The 21,697-nt window shown below is 36.1% G+C and overlaps 1 protein-coding gene across 1 annotated transcript in view; it reads right to left on the bottom strand.

The window, feature by feature from the left end:
• The window catches only part of LOC133516146 (cadherin-99C), a 149,920-nt gene that overhangs the window by 83,889 nt on the left and 44,334 nt on the right, over positions 1 to 21,697 (bottom strand). Inside the window, exon 2 of the mRNA XM_061848923.1 lies at positions 5,074 to 5,116. The gene's annotated coding sequence lies outside the window, so the exon portion shown is untranslated. The remainder of the gene's footprint in view (positions 1 to 5,073; positions 5,117 to 21,697) is intronic.

Genomic DNA, 21,697 nt, shown 5'->3' with positions numbered 1-21,697 from the left:
CTGTTATACATATATACAATATTTACCTGTCTTATATAATAATATAGCGTTGAAGCTTGAATAACATTAGATAAATGTAATTTTAGTCGTGCACTTCGGCTTCAAATTGTCGAGAAAATTTCACTCGAAGAAAACAAAAGACGAGCGAAAAGGGCATATTTTTTAGGGTTCCGTAGCCAAATGGCAAAAAACGGAACCCTTATAGATTTGTCATGTCCGTCTGTCTGTCCGATTATGTCACAGCCACTGTTTTCCGAAACTATAAGAGCTATACTGTTCAAACTCGGTAAGTAGATGTATTCTATGAACCGCATTAAGATTTTAACACAAAAATAGAAAAAAAAACAATAAATTTTGGGGGTTCCCCATACTTAGAACTAAAACTCAAAAAATCTTTTTTCATCAAACCCATACGTGTGGGGTATCTATGGATAAGTCTTTAAAAATGGTATTGAGGTTCCTAATATCATTTTTTTCTAAACTGAATAGTTTGCGCGAGAGACGCTTCCAAAGGGAAAAAATGTGTGCCCCCCCCCCCTGTAACTTCTAAAATATGTAATAGAATGAAAAATCTAAAAAAAATATATGATATACATTACCATGCAAATTTTTACCGAAAATTGGTTTGAACGAGATCTAGTAAGTAGTTTTTTTTTAATACGTCATAAATGGTACGGAACCCTTCATGGGCGAGTCCGACTCGCACTTGGCTGCTTTTTTATTACCGGCCAGTGCGCGCGGTGACTGCACCATGCAGGTTTGCCATGTTACAAAGTTACGTCCCAATTTTCAACTACGGAAGTCATCAGGTCGAACGATACCGTAAATCGATTAAAGCGGTACAGATTCAACTCTAAACTAACAACAATTTTACGGAATTTAACTTATAGAATTTCAAACACGTCAATAACTTTAATAACCGGAACGATACAATAACAAATAAGGAATCATTGGATCAGGTATTTAAACCACGAACGCATGATACTTTTAAAGCAGTACCAAAAGCAGCTAAATGTGAATAAGTGAACCGTTAGTTGGTACGAAGCACAAGATTCGCTCTCTAGAGATCCCGCATGTGAAAGATCTAGACAGTTCTGAGGCTTAAGCCGCACCATTATGTTGCGTCTAAGAAAACTATGAAGATAAATTAAATTCTAGGAATAAATATAAACCGTTTTAGTAAAACATATAGTTGAGGATATGTAGTTAAGGATGACCTCCTTATTCATAAACGCGCTACAATCCTAAATTAATTAATTTATGTGGACACTCTGGGGCGGCATGGCCTGCGCTGCAAAATGAGCGCTGGTCAGACTTTACAGATATGCTACCCTTAACGATTTGATCCGCCGCGCCCTCAGCTCTGCCTCGCTTCCCGGGACGTTGGAGCCGTCAGGTCTCTGCGCAGCTGACGGCAATTTTTTTTTTTTTTTTTAACTTGTCCGAGAAGTGTCAGTTCGGCTGATAGGCATCTCGGGCGATCATAGGGCTGGCGCTTTCTTTGCCCAGAGGCTAAGCCTGGCGGTGCAGAGGGGTAACGCCGCCAGCGTTCTTGCGACCATGCCGGAATTTAGTGATTTGGGGGAGATCATTTATATTTAGTTTTTAGTGTTAAGTTTTAAGTTGTTTTTTGTTGGCATAAGTTTAATTTACTTGCTTTTTATTGTAGAATTAACCGTACTTAAATAAAATACAAAATAAATAATAATGTAATTTTCCGGGAAAAAAAAATGTTTTATCCCTTTTTTTCATAACTAAATATGTCCAAATGACGGATTAAGTCAAACGAAATTTAGCTAATAGAAGCTTGTAGCGCGTGATATGAATAAAGGACTTAGGATGCAACTGAAGGGTTCATTTCCTCTCTTCAGTTGGATACGAGATACGAAGAGTGGTGAGCGCGTTTAGTTCTTGCGGGGGGCAGTCTGCGGTAAGATTGATACGGAGGCAGCACACCGCGTAGAATTGATGATACAGTACGCGGCACTGACAGAGACAAAAGGACGTTAGTACTAACAAATACATGCTGCTTGTTACATCAGAATGAGGACGGACGCGGGGCCTAAGAACTAAACCGTTACTGTTTGTGATGTTTGTCACATTCTATGAGAGACACACACTACTCTACACATACTACAGTATGGCGTTCTTCAAATAAAAAGTGAACAGGTTTTTAAGGGGTCGGCAACGCGACGTCCATAAGGTACGGTGATCGCTTGTTACAAAATTCCACCTCACTAGGTAATATTTTAAATAATGACTGCTTCAAATTTAAGGTCTAATCTTCAACGGTAGGTACGTTTTATATATTTAGATTAATGAAAATTTTGGAAATTATACTAGATTTATCTAGTCTAATTTAAAAAGAAAACTAGGTAAATATAAAATAAGTAGAGAAAATGTTTGAAAATAATTGGTTTCCCGTTGCATTATTTATTCCAATTGACAGCAATCCGCTATCTGATGCCGCGTTATCACTCTGCAACGAGGGCAGGCAACCGTTACCCTGAGAGCCTGCAGATGTAAACACACGAATTGTCTGTGCGGATTAAAAGATATCTATTCATTACGAAAATTTGCTCTTCAAGTACCTAATACCATTTATAAGGACGTTGTTATATTTCAATCACTGATTCGGGTACCGACCGCAACAAGCAGCACATTGCAAGTTGCATCGGATATGGTCGCGCTTACGGTCAAATTCGTCGTAGAAATAGAAATGCCTTACACATATAGTGCACAATTGTTTTCCAACGTATTTTCATGATGCTCTTAGTTTTAATGACGATCATTATGTGATATCTACTGAATATTTAGTTTGACATGTATCCATTATTTCTTTTTAGTTTCCTGTTTCCTTTGTTTCGTAGTTTTTAATTTGACGGTAATTTCGAATTTGTTTTTTTTTTTTTGATAATTATTATTGACGTTTTATAATTATATGTTTGCATGCCAAATCATTGACGATCATAATGTAAATTCATATAGATTAACATAAGAATAATTTATACTGTAATCTAAATCTAAATCATAAAACGTTCGTATTTGTCATGCTACTTCAGTCAACGTCAGTACTTTTTGTACCGAGACTGACTGAAATAGGAAGACACGTTCGTACGTTTCTGTGAACATCTATACATCTGTACTGCCGCGATTAGATGATGTAATCCGTGACTCGATTTATCATGGAAATTGACAGCCCATCACCCATTTCCCCCTGCTGCTAAGTTGCAACAGCAATTCTGAAGCAGTATCTAACGCAGCTGCAGGCGCCATCTGAATGTCACCTTTGTTAGTTAATTAAAGTTCCTTTAAGCCTTTCGACGTAACAAAGCATGTTTTTATGGATTTGCGAGGCCTGAAATTAAACCTATTCTACTCGTATGTACAATATCTCAAAATTGCTTAGAATTTATCAACAGTGATAAAATTAGTCAGATAATAAAATAATATTTTTGCAAATTATTGTGACGTCTTCTTTCACTGCCGTTTGCTCAATAGAAATTTAGTTTCAAAATAAGGAAATTCAAACATAAATTAATTTTAAGTCCCATAGCTAAAAGAACTCGTTGACATGTCTACTTGTTTTTTTTTAGTTTTACATGTAAGTAGCCACGCTTGTAAATTACCACATTTACTTGCGCAGCAGTCGGTCAATCAAGCCGTTGCGCAATACAAACTTACAGCTTATATTAAGCAAATGGTCTAAGAGTAAACGTAGACGCATATGTAACCACGGCCCAGTTTTTACGTTGATGTCTCAGAGACGAACTGTGTGGTGTGATCTTTGACTTGTTTTGGCCCGTTATAGATTGCTCTCATGTGAAAGATAATAGATATTGTAATCGGTAATTTAAAGACACTTTTTGTTTCGTATTGTAATTTATATGTCAAGACATCGAAACAATGGCATGTAGTTATGATAACTTAAATATAGAATAGTTCGATGTCATGAGAATTTTAGAATCTTCATAAAACACACAAAACTTTATTTCTTATAGGAATGACCAGATTAAGCTGACAATGCTGACATCGAACTAGTAGGACTAAAGTCAGTTAGAAAACATTAGCATTTAAGCAAAACGCCAGCACAGATCTTACTGCCGTGTCTGCATACATTTGTATACCCTTATACGTAAACAAACTAACAGCACCAATGACTGGTAGTTTACAGTTACATTCAGATCAGCGGTATTTGAGAATTCCGCAACCGCACATTGACGCCACTTTGTATTAGAAATTCCGCCGACGTAACTATATGCTGCCGTAACCAATTGATCTACTATATCCAGTCCACTCTGTAGACTTTGAAACAAAACGTATCGTTAACAAAGCCTAGGGGCACAATTTGTAACACCTACTGTAACTGGGAAGAAACAGCGAATTTATAACTCGAATTAGCTACTTGTTTGTATGCATTAACAATTGAATTTTGTAGGTACTTATTGTGTTCCTGCCGACAATCAGGTTGGTGTAAATCATTCCGTTGTTGGTGCAATAAATCACACAACCACAAACACCGCTAAACTTTTAGATATCTAACTTAGTTTAGGATGATTACTTTTGGTAATATTTCAATTTGTGCAAATATTGAATTATTAATTATTGATATTAACGATCAGACTGTGTGTTGTCCAGTAAACGAATGTATATTATGTCTTATAGACAAGCTGGAAACTCGGATTCACGACGTATACCGCTTGTATTTGACATTCCAATCTATCGATGTAAACTTACGATCGGCGTACGTCAACATTCACGACTGCGTTAGACCATAAAGCAATCTGGAACTCGTTGAATAACTTTTGCAGACCCTTATGTGGTAGTTTGGCTTATTTTAAATCATCGTCATTGCACTGTCAAGCCGCGACAAAATAATTTAATGACTTTATTTTGTCACAGACGAAGCGTAGGTAGTCCAATTCCTTAAGCTTTCGATTCAGTACTGCACTCGCGCTTTTGCAACTGGGCATTCATCCACTAAGGTACCTAGTGGAATAGATGCCAGTGGGTCTACCCATTATGATCTTACGACAAAGAGTTCAGTTATAAAATACGTTTTGACAAACTCACCTAAATAGTGCGCCGTATCATAATCGTACCACCATCTTGGAATCTGTAACCAAATATCATAAACTTTAAAATGGGTAAAACAATATTGAAACAAACTAAGAAATGTTAATTTTGATTTAATTTTAAGACTAAATTAATTTTAAATAATCACACTACCCGTTCCATTTATAGTAAATACTTTAGAAATATCCATAACCACAACAATAAAAAGGATCAGGGGACAAACTAAAATGTGTTGATAAATTCATAGCACATGTTTAACGTAAATGACAATTTTTAATGCCAATAATCGGAACAACTGTTATTCTAATATGAACAGGCAAATAATCAAGGAACATTAAGCAAGCATTCATAATACATGACGTGAGCAAGCTTCGTGCTTCCTTTATTCCTAAGTAAACACTGTCAAGATAATAATAGCGAAATAATGACAATTCCGTGAGGTGTGTAAAATATACAATTAGGCATTCGTGAGAACTAGTATTTGTAATTATGCTACCTTAAGGGAGACTAACGGCGGTGAAGTCTTATATCTGCATGTAAATAGGCGGAAATACGTAACGGTAGAGCTAAAAACGCAAAGTGATTGGTGGCAATTATGGGCCACCCCACACTAGCGTCTTTTGAGCGTCGACGTCTAATCAGCACTAACGAAAATGACGTCGCTGCGCAGTTGCGCCAACGTTGCGTCGAGCAGCGACCATAGAGTTAACTAGACGCGGACGGTCGGAAGACGCTAGTGTGGGGTGGCTCTATCACGATAGAAATACCTTATCCGAAACCAGAGGCTATCACCAGTTAAACGATAGAACTACTGCCTGAAAACAAAACTAAACGTTAAAAGCCCTACGTCGATGGTTATCGCTGTCACAAGTCAAATATTTCGACAGCCGATCATCAAGTACAGAAACTAGACATGCCCGCGGCTCCGCTCGCGTCAGATAAAGAGTTTGTCTTCTGTTTAAATACCAACCTTATTATGTAAACTACATATAATTGCAGGGATGTTTACAAACATTACTACATTGGGCATCATTTTCCAGGATATCGATATATCTAAATTTCTCTTTAAATAATATTGATTAAAGCTTGATTTTTTGAGGCGAAAAAGATATATAGCCACAAATGTCACAAAGTTAGGAATCTTATCTATCTTAATTTTTTTTAAAGGCTCTTTATTTTTTGGTAAAAATATCAACCCTACCAAGGTTTATTAAAACTAAGATTATTCGGGGGGCATAATTAGTTTTATTGTAACAGTTGTATTCTTACATGTAACATATTTATGGCGTTATTCATAAACATCTGTTAAATTTAAAATGCAGTTTGTCCCCGTCTGCAATATTGACATTTGTGTTTGTTAGAAAGTGGGAAAATTTAACAGAGGTTTGCTAAGTTTTATGAATAAGGGGGTTAGTTTGCAAATTGTGAATCGGAAGGAAGGAATATCTTCCACAAACTATCATACTTCTCGTATGGGCATAGACTAAAGTTCCAAATACATCAACACTTTATCAGGCCTGATATCAGACCCGATTTCGGGCCCGAGCAACAGTATTTTTCCGTTTCACCAAATATGAGCACATCGTTTACAATATTGTAATGTAATAAAATGGTTAATATGCAAAAATATGACATATTGAACATTTTTGCTAATTAGAGGCAAAGAATTTTTTATATTTCAAATATTTCTAACGATGTGCTGATATTCCGTGAAACGAAATCAGGACTGATTTTGGGCCAGATATCGGGAAGTTTGGATGTAATTAGCGCATAAGGTTGATAGCACTTCTGATTTTTAATTTCACTTCGAGTAACAAACACCGATAAAACTGCATACCAACATGACAAACATACTTTAGGTTACTTGAACTTACGTCAAAAAATTGGACGGGCTGTTTCGGCATAGACAAAATGAAGATTATTATGAAAATTTCTTTAGCTGATTGTGAAGTAATAAAGCGAAAACGGTAATTATTATGCTCTTGTTCTATTCTAATATTTAAACAATAGATTTGCATAGTTTTTTCTCATGATACGTGCGCCGTATTCGAGAAACGTGTCACCTAAATTCCAAAAATTTTGTAAGGCGCCATCTCGCTCCGTCCTTCTTTTTTTTCCCTTTCTGGCATTTTCAATTTTATATAGTAGACGACATTATTTTAAGGAATTGCGCATGAGTCAACTTCGCCTACTTAATTGCATTAGTGGTGGGAGGGTCAGCTGTTACACAAGAAAACCTAGTTGCTAATTACAAAAAAAGAAAAAACATATTAAGAATTTAATTTTACGACTTGCGAATCTATGTCCTTAGTGAGGTTTTTCATTTTATGAAAAATTGCAGCAATGCAAGTTCAAAGTCAACTTATGTTTATTTCAAGCAGGAAATCAAAAGAATCTTATTAGGAATGATCATCTCCCAGTCCCACTCAACATCAAACATGCTCAAACCAAGCTCTCGTTTAAGCGCATGTTACGCAAGCACTTTTTCAACAAGCTCTCTGGTTAATTGATCATCGTAGTCATAGTATTTTTTGCACTGGGTACATAAATTAATATATGTGTATGTATATTTAATTATAGTATACTTATGTAAGTTTATTACCGTTAGTATATATTATTTATCGCTATTTTGCTTGTTTTAAGTTACTTGTTATGTTTTTTTTTTTGTTTAATGCCTGCTCGTACTACTGTTTCTGTTTAGCCTGATGGTTGACTGGTAGAGAATGCATTTAGGCATTAAGTTCGCCATTTGTACTTTATTAATTATATTGAGCAATAAAGTTTAAATAAATAAATAAAATTACTAAGATACTTCCTGACTAACAACAGCAAAACACAAAGAAATTAAACTATGGATAGCTAACACAAGAAGCTATAATCTAATCGATTGTAACGAAACAATTTCACAAAGGTTTTAATTTTCATACAATGACCTAAGTAAGCAGGCTCGCATTAGTGAACTTTTTATTATATTGCTCTGTACGATTATGGACTGATGAAACCGCAGTTTTCAGAGCGTCTCGTTCTCACAGGGCTCTTTATCGCTACTTGTTGAAACACTTTAATGAGAAATAGCCCGTATCACGTTTACTTAAACTTCCTTTTCCAATGATCGTTCTTAATGATAAAATGCAGGGATGCTGCTGAATTAAATATAAACTTTAACAAAAGGCTATAAAGTTAATTATTGAATGATGCTAATATAGTAAATAAGATGCTTTGTTTAGATACCGGGGCTATTGCTTGGCGTGGTCAGGTTTCCTCGGCGCAATAGATCTTACATTTCACATAATTAGTGAAATACTGAGACAAAGTTAAGATTCGTATTAAATGTCGTTAAAGAATATGGTATGCTAATATCAAATTTCTATAAAATGAGTCAGTCAAGAATCACTCAATCATCTCGGCGAGTATTAATAACCAATTTTAGAACGAGTAATAACCATAACTGCCCCACAAAACTCCTAAATTATTCCTTCAAATGACCACAAATTATTGGTTCCAACGGTCCAATGCATAATTAAACCCGAAAACGATAGTGGACCGATTACAGGGGGAAATGGCCAATCTCCCAACACTGATATAGTAATAGCTCGAGTCAGTAACCGCTGACCACAACGTAACGGCAATGTAATATGACGAAGATAAAATGTTTACAGTACTGACCGTGACCAATTATTATATATATTTGTATATTACCTTTTTTCGATTTTTTCATCAACGTTTTCGTATTATATTTACAGATGTGTAGTTAAAGGTAACAATATGTCAAATACCTAATTAAATTCAAGTTCAAGTTCACTTATCAACCATAATCTGGCTGAATGCCACACGAGGGGTTCCCAATTTTTTTCAGTCCGCAGCGCACTTGCAAGTTTAAAATTGAAACTCGGCGCCCTGACCCAGCTAAGCTATTCCAAATAGATGGGTAACATGGTGAGAAGGATTGTCTCACGACGCCCCCCTTTACTGTCTACGGCGCACCAGGCCGCGTAGCCAACATTCCTATCGTTCACGCTCCGTGGCGAACGAAACGCAACTGTCACAGTCGCACTAATATGGAAGAGTGATAGATAAAGATGACTACGCTACGCTACGGACCGTTAACGATTGTAACGTTGGTTACGCGGGCAGGGCGCCGCGCCGCGCCGCACAGTTTGAGAACTCCTGGGTTAACCGAGAAGGCTGGAATAATAATATAAATAGTTAGTTTTAATCAGTTAGGGATAGAATGTTTACTTAAACAACATTTTAAAATAAACTAACTTATTAAAACGCATAAAATACAAAAAGAATATAACTAAAGTAAAGAAACATATCTATAAACATATATTTACAAATAAAAAATGGGGGCTAGCTCGTCGCCCGATGGTAGGGTGCCCAGAAGGCTGGTGGCATTACCGCGCTGTATGGCGATGCCAATTTGCTGGGCAAGGAAAGAACCAGCCCTCTGGTCACCCGTCAGCATCAATAAGACATTTCGCATGCTCTCTAAATATACAATGGGCTCCGGGTCCCCAGAGCCCGAGGGTCTCCACCCGAAATCGCTCAAACATGCAACCAGAATCAATGGATGCATATTTGCGCCGTTTGAGGCGCTGGGCTGCTTCGGCGACCGTTCCGGCTTTGGTCGAGGTCCCTGGAAGGTGGGACGGTGCAAGGGTATCCACACTTGTGGCGTCCCAAACTAAGGGCCGTCCCAGCTTCCAAGGAACCAGAGTCACGCCATCCGGTCGCTTGCCATCGTCTCAGTCTAAGCCTGTGGGCTCTAGGACGGCTGGTGCCCCGGCACTGGTAATTTTTTAGTAATTATTCTTTATTTCGTCTCGTCTACGACGTCGTCTACCTTGGTGTACACAACAACTACAAGATGATTAGCTATTGGTACATAATTAATTATCAGATAATCTTAACGTATATAAATATTAAATTTTGACTGAATTTCTCCAGAGTATTTTTGAATTCTAGTTTAAGTTCTCGTAGACTTTTAGTAAGTACTACGTAAGGTACCTAATATATGGTTATTTGACTGTGCAAGAATGCTTCTTATCTTAATTTATTTAAACAAATATACGTTGGTGTGAGGCAACAGAAATCAATTACTTAAAAATCATTAGGTATGGTATCAATAAAACATCAAGTGTGCCGTTCCGTTATCCGCACAAAAACCTGTAGTGGGTCAATGGCACAAGACAAGACGCGAGACGTGTCTCCGCTTATTGGGACAAAGCTTAACTCTTCTTTTTAGGGTTCCGTGAAAATACCCTTCTACGCGAAGAGTTCGCATTTCTATTCGCTCGCTGGATTTTCTGTGGGTGTGTTTACGCCTTCAACTAATGTAAAAGTTTATGGCTCGAGTCTCGAGACTTAGGTCGCGCAGTCCGAGAAATTCTATACGTTAGTAAGTTGGTATTGGTATTTACCTTTTCAGAAGCCAAAATTAAGATGACCTAGTGTTAAAGTTACGAAACTATCATTTATTACACGAAACAACTTGATAAAAATATATTTAATAATCTCGATGAGGACATAATGTTTACAAATCAAATATGTGACATGAAATTTGCAATAATGTTATTCATATAAGCAATAAAGTCATAAAGTCGCATGGACGGTAATAAATATTGAATTTGTTCCCGACAAATCCGTCACAGTGTTTTGTTCCCGCTCACGCTTTCTGTGAAATGAAACCGGGCCAGGTTATACCGGTCCTTAGGGCTCCGCGCAACTGTAGTTGGCTGGTGTAAGTATGAAACTGTCTGCTAGTTAAAGGCAACTTGGAAACATAGGGATAATATATAGGTTTTAGCATATGAAATGCTTGAGTGGGCGAAGCGAGTAATGGTTAGTGTAGATCTCTTCAGGAGTTTAAATCCCTATTGTCTGCAAAAAATTAAACCTTGTTGCTATTGCGCATGATTTCTTTTGTCTTGTAGTGGTGCCGAAATTATCGGTAGGAAACTATTTAAAATAAATGGACGCTGAATTGTTTCTGCTCAGTTTTATGGACACCTTGCCACTGCTGACTTACCTCATATGCTACGAAATAAAAGCATTCCAACGAAACCTACAACGAGAGGGATAGACAGTGATGCATCATAGTAATAAATCACAGCCATACAGAATGAGACATTGCTTAGTTCTTAGAAGAAATACTGAAATAAATATGGGCAACGAATATCTATGCGAGTGAAAATTACTTGTGCCAACTGAACACAGGGATACTGTTATGCGCCGACGCCGCCGGTTGGGTGGGCTCACGACGTCATCCGAACGAGTCACGGAGATTGACGCGTACCTGCCGGACGATGCAGGCTGCTTGTGTGACGTGGATTTCCGCCAAGGGGGATGTTGGAGCGTCTAATGATAATTGTTTTGCGGCTGACTCAGGTTGTAACGAAATAATTTAGTTAGGAATGTCATTTTACGGAGAATCAACGTGATCGTCGAGCGATGGTGGAAATAAAATAAATAACCGGCCAAGAGCATGTCGGGCCACGCTCAGTGTAGGGTTCCGTAGTTACTCTTCCGTCACAATAAGCTAAACTGGAGCTTATAGTATAGTAAATTGTTAACCAAGGGATGAAACGGTACCTTTCACCCGAGTTAAACAAATAGGCAAATTTGCATAATCAGTACCTAATTAAAATAAGTCTTTTTACTATGAAGGGAAAACTTTTTGCGATAACTCAAAAACAGCTAAACTGATCATGTCCGCTATAGTTTTCATTTAATGTCTTTCTTAAGCTCTACTTCCACGATTTTTTTCATATTTTTTGGAACTATGGTTCAAAAGTTAGAGGGGGGGGGACACATTTTTTTTTTCTTTCGGAGCGATTATCTCCGAATATATTCACTTTATCAAAAAATGTTTTTTGAAAACCCCAATTAGTTTTGAAAGACCTTTCCAACGATCTCTAGGGTTGAAGCGAAACAAAAATTTCACCCCCACTTTACGTGTAAGGGAGGTACCCTAAAAAAAATTAAATTTTTAGATTTTATTGTACGACTTTGTCGGCTTTATTGATTTATATATCCATGCTAAATTTCAGCTTTCTAGCACTAACGACCACGGAGCAAAGCCTCGGACAGACAGACAGACAGACAGACAGACAGACAGACAGACAGACAGACAGACAGACAGACAGACAGACGGACATGGCGAAACTATAAGGGTTCCGTTTTATGCCATTTGGCTACGGAACCCTAAAAAAGGAAGTGAATACTGCGAGAATGTCTTGTTTCATATTTACATACATCTAATTTATAGCATTTATAGCTTTGCGATTCTTTTATCAAAGCAACATAATTTTTCACAATATCGTTAAATCTAATCCACTTACCGTACAGTTCTTACGTCAATATTGCAGAACTTCTCGTTTGCAAACAATATTTTTCAGTCGTTAGAAAATTAACGAGACAGCTAAACGCTCCGTTTATGGTTTTACTGTCCTCTTTCCATCCATATTCTATATTTTAACCGCAGTGGTCTAAACTCATATATCTTTTTCTCTAAGGTTTAATTGCTCGAATTTCAAACGTACATAGATTTATGCAGGCATAAACCTAGTCTGCAAATAAACCAGTTGTTACAGTTAACCCTGGGTAAAAGGCATATCAAAGGTCCTAAAATATTAAATTCCAAACAGGAAGTGATGCTTGAAGTGACTTACCCTCCATTAAATTGTAAGCCACCATTTTGAAAATTGTACTTTTACTGTTTTGACAAAAAAAATAATTTATAAGTTTTGTTTTTCCTCGCAAGTGTGTTGAAAAACGTCGTATGAAACGCGTGTACTATGGTCATTACACACATCAATATCGCCGCGTGTGTAATGACTAACTTAGCACACTTGTATCATAATAGACGAGACGAGACGCCAGTGTCGCAAAAAAGACCTTTTCTCTATTCCTCGCAGTCGGACTCGTTATGCTAGTAATGCATTTATTAAGCGTGTTTGTAAACTGTTTAATAATAATGAAAAACTCACAGATGTGGATATATTTAACTGTACAACTACTTTACTGAAAAAAGCATTCACATGATATGTATTAAGAATACCTAAATAAGCATATTTTTTCTAATAATTGAGATATATGCATCTTTGGTTGTTATTTAGCTTAAATTTCACATGACTTTGATGTTCACTTTTATTTTAGGTGTTAATCAACTTGTACTGTATACAGACAAGCTGTAGATATTTGTTTAAAGTATTGTAAAAATTGTTTGCATTTATATACGATATTTTTGTATTTAAAAAGTGCATTAGCTTCGTATTTTGATATGTAAATTAAGGAAACTATAGGTCAATTTAAGTACTGCTTAATCTATCGTTCAATGTTATTGAATGACTGTTTGTTTCTGAATAAAAGAAAAAAATTATAATGTACTATAACAAACATGTTTATCTTTTAAAATATTTAATTTGATTAATTTAATAGTCGTTTAAAATATTTTTACATAATTTACAATCGTGGCTGAATGCCGAATAGGTCTATGCCTTCGATGCCTAACCTATCAACAAATGACAATATGGATTATTCCGCTTAAAATTTATTTTTTTTCTTCGCAAGTGTGATGAAAAATATACTGTGGGGGTAAGAATATTGAAAACTCGGGTCTTTAATTACCACCCTCGCTTCCAAAAACTCACTTACCCCCCTCGTTGCACAATGAACTATTGATATTCACCAGTCGCTTTTCGGGGAAGGAATACATGGTGAGGAAACCGGACTAATTCCAATAAGGCCTAGTTTACCCTCTGGGTTGGAAGATCAGATGGCAGTAACTTTCGTAAAAAGTAGTGCCTACGCCAATTCTAGGGATTAGCTGCCAAGCTCCCATGAGCCGTGGCAAAATGCCGGGATAACGCGAGGAAGAAGACCTCATTAGACTTTTGACAATTGTTATGTTCTCAGAAGTAATATTGTTCTATGGATATAACATTTCATATAATAATAATAATAAATATAATATAATAATTCAGCCTATATACGTCCCACTACTGCGAGCGCATGCGCTACATGCGCGAGAGGACTTGGCCTATAGTCCCCACGCTAGCCCAATGCGAATTGGGGACTTCACATACACCTTTTGATTTCTTCTCAGATGTATGCAGGTTTCCTCGCGATGTTTTCCTTCACCGAAAAGCTAGTGGTAAATATCAAATGATATTTCGTAAATAAGTTCGGAAAAACTCATTGGTACGAGCCAGGATTTGAACCCGCGACCTAGTCGGACGTCATATCCATTCGGCCTCCACCGCCACGTAACCTGTCATTAATCATTACTAATCTTATGTTTTTTTTATTCAAAATAGAAATGAAGCAAGACTTATAAAAAAATCATCATCATCATCAAAAAAATAGGTATCAAAGGAAAACTAACGATTCACATAATATAATGGTTTAAATATAACTTCTAATACCAATACGGGCGATAAATTCAACCTCATATAGAATTTATCCGTGTAATCATTAATTAAGAAGTTTTTGTAAGTTACACTTAATTATTACCTACCCCGTATTTGATGATTGAAAATTTACCGAGCAGCAATGCACTGCAACCTAATGCTTGCAATAACATAACATGACATGACATTGCGAGATACGAGCTTGTTATAGTATCTGCTAACAAGCGTTGACAGTTACTTTAAAAAGCTCGTAACTAATGTGCTTTACTTTGCTGGCCGAATTATTTTGTATGACTAATATTTTTATTTCTAAGCAAAATATATCTCAATATACTTCTTAGGTCCTCTCTACGCATCGTTTAAATATTCGCCTGTTTTGAATATATACACTGTATACTCGTATGCATTCGAAATAAAATAAATAAATTACACACCAGGCGGCAACCAAGAGATCAAGGTACGAAGCGTAATGCTAAAGTGCCATTCCACTATTCTGAAAAAGAAGTACTCAAAGCGTTTCTAAAGAGCTCAACGTAGACTATTACTGTGAACAGATCCGCTAGAAAAAATAAAATATTTGTAAGAGAAGGTTATTTTGAACACAATACAGAACTATTTAAAGGTAAGCACGATCTGAATTTGTCTAACAATTGCGTAGCGGGTTTTGTGCTCGGATGGTCAAGTGACACTGGCGGTACAATAATAGCTAATCGAATTACGGACAAAAGCCTGAATGAAAGTGAACTGGACTTGAGGATAGTGTCAAAACAATGATATCTCTACTAAAGTAAAACCCACATGCGAAAGTAACTAGTAGTAAATATTTATAAGCAAGATAACCATGATATGATGTAAAAACCAGGCTCGCAAAAAACAAAAACAAATAAATAAACCCACTTATATCTGCAGAGCAAGGCATTGACCTAAAATGATTGAGATTAAAAAAGCAAAACTAAATACAAAACTAGGCCACTATTACGATATCTGCATAAGTGTGAATCACGCATCATAAGGTCCTATCTGTAAAACTATAATCAATCAAACCGCAAAATGTAATGTTACGTCATGGAATAGCGTTATTGTGTTGCCCCGATCGATTTCATGCGTCGATGTGAGATCTTGACGTACCACAATAATTTGTAGCGATCTATTAAGATGCATGGTTGACCGGTAGCTGGTCTTCACAATGGTTTGCTTTGTGCACTTAATGAATTTCTTTGAGTGTCTGAAACTGATCATTACACCGAACAATTCGGCAACGAAAGCCAATTTGGTGGTGTAACTTCCTGTAAGGCGTACCATTGTCTTTTCTTAATTTATGTATGATATTTTTTCAATATACTTTCATTTTATTTAATAGATATGATTTATTATGAAAAGACGTAGCCTACGTAACGTTTTATAGAATTTACCATTTTTATATTAAGACTTAAGCCCTCAATTTAACACTGTTGTGCGTAAATTTAAGTAAGTAAATATTCTTTTCTCTAATCTGCTTGGAAATGTTCGCCTTATTGTAGCAATAATAGTACGGGAAGTTTTTCATTATGGTCAAACTCAAATAAAAATAAAAAAAAAGCGGCCAAGTGCGAGTCGGACTCGCGCATGAAGGGTTCCGTACCATTTATGACGTATTAAAAAAATCTACTTACTAGATCTCGTTCAACATTTTACCACTTAGGACACACATTTTACCACTTTGGAAGTGTCTCTCGCGCAAACTATTCAGTTTAGAAAAAAATTATATTTGAAACCTCAATATCATTTTTGAAGACCTATCCGTAGATACCCCACACGTATGGGTTTGATGAAAAAAAAAATATTTTTTATTTTATGACTTATTAAAAAAATTACTTACTAGATCTCGTTCAAACCAATTTTCGGTGGAAGTTTGCATGGTAATGTATATGATATATTTTTTTTAGATTTTTCATTCTGTTATTTTAGAAGTTACGGGGGGGGGGGGGGGGGGGACACACATTTTTTCACTTTGGAAGTGTCTCTCGCGCAAACTATTCAGTTTAGAAAAAAATGATATTAGAAACCTCAATATCATTTTTAAAGACCTATCCATAGATACCCCACACGTATGGGTTTGATGAAAAAAGATTTTTTGAGTTTCAGTTCTAAGTATGGGGAACCCCCAAAATTTATTGTTTTTTTTCTATTTTTGTGTAAACATCATAATGCGGTTCATAGGATACATCTACTTACCAAGTTTGAACAGTATAGCTTTTATAGTTTCGGAAAAAAGTGGCTGTGACAGAATCGGACAGACAGACGGACATGACGAATCTATAAGGGTTCCGTTTTTTGCCATTTGGCTACGGAACCCTAAAAATCACACCAGGGTTTTAGCGGACGGGAAGTTAGTACTGTATTGTTTTTTACTTTAAAAAAACACGTATCCAACCACTCACGTGCTTGATATTTTTCAGTGACTTCTATTATTATAATAAAATAAGGGTGACAGCTCGTAACTACAGTTGTCAAAAGCACATGAGTGGCTAAGAAAAACCCAAACAGCCAATTATTATAGACTCGGTCAGCATCATTTCAAGCTGTGTCATGTCTCATTCTAACAAAACCGTCGTGTATGATCGTGCGAATACGGTTTAATAAAAACAAAGACTGTATAACTTTTATATTTTTTCATCCACGAATTGCTCTTTCGTGGCCTCTGCAATAATGTACTATTATTGCACCAACAATAATACTTTTTACATACATGTTAAACTACAAATAAATTTTAAAGGAAAATAGAACCAGGTACTCGTAACAACAGGGTGTTGTCTCTAAAAAGCGGTGGTGTAAGGTAATTATTTTATCTCAACTAATTAAAAAACAAATCGAGTTTAATTAATTTAATTATTCTGCAAAAGAGCTCCTACCTTTGTTTGTTAATACCACAAACGTTACTCATTTTGACAATAACAAAACACAGCCCCCCAAGACAATAACAGAGCCCCTAGTGTAAATGTATTCGATAGCGTGACGTGACATACGCGTTTGCGTTAAGTCTCATTTTAAATGGGATTTAGGAACAGCGCCCCAAGCGGAAAGTTTTGGAAACTCAAAATCCCATACAAAATCAGACTTAACGCAAACGCGTATGTCACTTCACGCTATCGAATAAATTTACATTAGGGGTATAGATAACTTGAGAACCTGCAACATATGTCACAGTCTTACGAGCGGACGATAACCGTAAAAGCAGGCATTTTCGATTCCATTCGTGTTTTGAAACATCTTATTTGAGACAACGACCAACAGCACTTAACCCCGGTGTCGAGGGTTCTATACGGAAGGGTTCTAATCGATTTCCGTTAAGGTTTCGAGTCCACCCACATTCATGCTCGCAGCTAAACGATTGAGACACATACTATCATATCTTGCAACTACGGCAAAAAGTAACAAACAAAAAATAAAGTTTGCGTGACGATTTGAACTATGTAGATTATCGTTATATTAATGAGAACTTGAAACATATTTTATTGCACCAATAGGTTTAATAACCAAATTGTAATCTTAACTTAATTTCAGCCGCAGAAGTGATTCATTTAGTTCTCGACACTTTATTGGTCTAATCAAGAAAAGCGAGTAACTAATTCAGTCGACGAGTTTATATCTGTGAACCTCAATATCCGCGAGCCGGCCGCGCTTAACCATTAGCATAACTAGAGAAGCGCGGGCGCAGGTGAGCGGCTAACGGAACCGCGTATGCGCTCTATCGTCTACACATCTTCAACTACCAGACATTAAAAGCTCAACTTAACTGCGCCTCAATAGAACTCAGTTTAGATAAACATTACACTTGCTAAAGTCGTTGCAATAATTTATTCGTAGTTTGGTTTGCGTGGCTGAGACAGCACGCCGCTGTGTGTCAAACAGATTAAAGCATCACTATAAATTGTTTGTTTATTGCGTTCTGATATCTCTTAGAACAAAAAGTTTCATCGGATTTTCTAGCGAGAACATAAATTGTTTTATTTTATGGATATAGTAAAGTGAAGGCTACACTTAGACGCATGGGTTTAATTTTGTGATAAGAGGTCTCAATCTCAATCATAAAATAGCTATTTCGGATTAACTTTTCATACGTTTTTTTTTTAATCTAACTTACAAATTGACTTAAGTACACTTGCTTGAATTCAAACAACGTATATACTACCGTCAGATACTCTTACAATTTTTTGTGCACATAATTTATTTATAGTAGATAAAATCTTATGTAGTCGCATCATAGCACTTTTTCCAACACGTTTGCGATGCATACTATTAATGTAAAGTATGTGCAATTTCACGCCATCTGGCCATGTAAGTGTTAACAAAGGTATTAAGATATCTGGGTAACTGTTGAACATAATGTAAGTGCAGTTCTGAAAGGAAAACTCGTGATGTCGAAAGTGAGCGTCGAGACGGTAATATATTGTTATGCCATGTAAGTCACGTGATTGTAAGAAGATACTACATACATTTCTATCATGAATAGGTACTTACCAAATATTTCTGGACGCCCGGATTTCCAACAGGAGATATTCGTTGACACCTAATGAATATCGCCGGTTGGAGAATTGGAGATTGTGAGCCTTGTGTGATGCCGACCAAGTGCCAACCCTAATATGCAAGAAGTTTAAGTTGTTAAAAACTACCACGATAGTAGTACACGATTCTAAGTGTAATAGGATGATGTCTGCATTGTGCATTAAACAGTCTCTCTCTGACACAACGAAAGCAATGTCGCGCTCAAAAGTAATAGTAATTTTATATATATATTATAATAATTCGTAAAGACAGTAAATAGGTAAGTTCCTATTAGACAAAGTATTTTTTTAAAATATTGTCATTTGTGTTATTTCAAGTAGAAACACTACTATATTATAAATTACTTACGCTGTCTCGAATCCAGCCCTGGTCACTGGAAGCCCTGGTGACTTTTTTAGTTTATGACATTTTAGGTAGTCTGGCTAGCCAAATATTGTTGACAGATATTTCCATGTTGTATCACCAATTGTCTATGATTTAATAAAAAAACTAAGTCTGTCAATTTATGTCATTCATTCAAATTGTTCGCGGTTTATAAGGGGTTTATTTTAAATAATATTAATAATGACTATACCGAGTGAGGTCCGCAAACTGTTATTTAAGCTCATAAATAATTACGATAATGTGCGAAGTCGACGTGAAGCGTTGTATAACGAAAAACTGCTATGTTTACAAGCCGTAAACAATTTAGTAGGTTGGTGCTCTATCAATATTTTGATACTTTAATTACTAGTTCTAACATTTGCCTATAACTTTGATTAAGTACGTGAATTTATTAATACCTGAATCTCATGAACAGGACAAGTGTGTAAAAAACGAATAAACTAGAAGTTCTGGAAAATATCAATAAAATCAAAACATTGGAACGTAACGAGTTACTGAAAACTAATATTTAGAAGAAATCTGTGGGATGACTGGTCAATAGTAAATTGATATAATATCTTGGCGAAACATATATATATATATATAATACATAGTATCAAAACTATAATTCCTACTACACAAAGTGTGACAAGCCCAAGATTTTTTGAATTTCCCGTCAAAATATTGTGTAATATTTCAGCAGCCAGACTCTAAGTTCCCGTTTAGTAAGATGTCATGAAAAAAACGTTCACTATATACGATTTAACGAGACTTTCCGTATCCATAAAACTTAGCAAACTTTTTATAAATTTTGTCTCTTTCTAACAAACAAAAATGTAAACATAAAAAACCATATATGTCTAAATGACAGATAGGAACAAACGATTATCACCGGCTTGTTAAACTTCAAAGACGTTTATGAATAACGTTATTATTATATGTACGATGAATAACGAACGCTATTATTATATGTACGGGATGTCAACTAACATCTATATTTATAGTCTGTTCGGAAAGAGAAGAGTCGTGAAATATATTGGGCCCCATATAGTCCACGACTCTTTCCGAACAGACTCTAGATATCGCTAACCTTTCAGCAAATAAAAAGCGTATAATACAGGGCCCAATTTTCCCTCCAAAAAACTAGCTACGCGTTTTGTAGATGTTATTAACCAGTCGCAAAAAGCAACACAAAAGCCATAATTAAAGGTTTTTTCCTCGTTCAATACGACAGGCAACAATATTTCCAATTAATCAACTCAACCCTGGTCCGGTAACAATTTATTTATTTATATTATCGTTTTTGACAATGACAGCCTTAATTATATCTTGTTCGTCACAATTATGAAGACATCGTTATTAAGACATAGCTAACCTCAAAGTTCCTTTAAATATCACTGAAATTCCACGGATCTTCCTCCGCTGTTATGTAGGCACATTCTGTTCGTTGCGAGCGAAAGGTCACACTGCTGTGTTTATTTCGAACATGAAGTGCATCTGCAACGTTCACAAATCTCGTAACGTAATTTTGCTATAATGATATGAAGTACAAACCGAGAACCACATATCAGCAGGGCCGGATTGTGTTCAAAGTATAGTACGTAGATACGCAATAGGACCGTAAATATAAAAACGTGCCGTAAAAATTCTGACGTGCCCACTGCCAATTTTAATATTATAATACTAGCAGCCGCATAAGATAATAATAACACATTGACAAACACAATTATTAGGTTGATAATCCGGATGAAATACAGTACGCTTTCACAATTTTATATAAAATAATAATAATAATTCAGCCTATATACGTTCCACTACTGGGGACAGGCCTCCTCTCTTGTGCGAGAGGGCTCGGGCTATAGTCCCCACGCTAGCCCAATGCGGATTGGGGACTTCACATATACCTTTGAATTTCTTCGCAGATGTATGCAGGTTTCCTCACGATGTTTTCCTTCACCGAAAAGCTAGTGGTAAATATCAAATGATTCTTCGTACATAAGTTCCGAAAAACTCATTGGTACGAGCCAGGATTTGAACCCGCGACCTCCGGATTCCGGATTGAATTTTATATAAATAAATATTTTATTTAAAATAAATAAATATTATAGGACATTATTACACAAATTGACTAAGTCTCACAGTAAGCTCAATAAGGCTTGTGTTGAGGGTACTTAGACAACGATATATATAATATAAATATTTATAAATACTTAAATACAGAGAAAACACCCATGGCTCAGGAACAAATATCCATGCTCATCATTTGAATAAATGCCTTTACCAGGATTTGAACGCGGGAC

The sequence above is a fragment of the Cydia pomonella genome, chromosome 3, assembly GCF_033807575.1.
Source record: "Cydia pomonella isolate Wapato2018A chromosome 3, ilCydPomo1, whole genome shotgun sequence".
In the NCBI taxonomy this organism is placed as follows: Eukaryota; Metazoa; Arthropoda; class Insecta; order Lepidoptera; family Tortricidae; genus Cydia; species Cydia pomonella.
The sequence above is the reverse complement of the archived record's forward strand: the minus strand, read 5'-3'. Positions and strand labels throughout refer to the sequence as shown.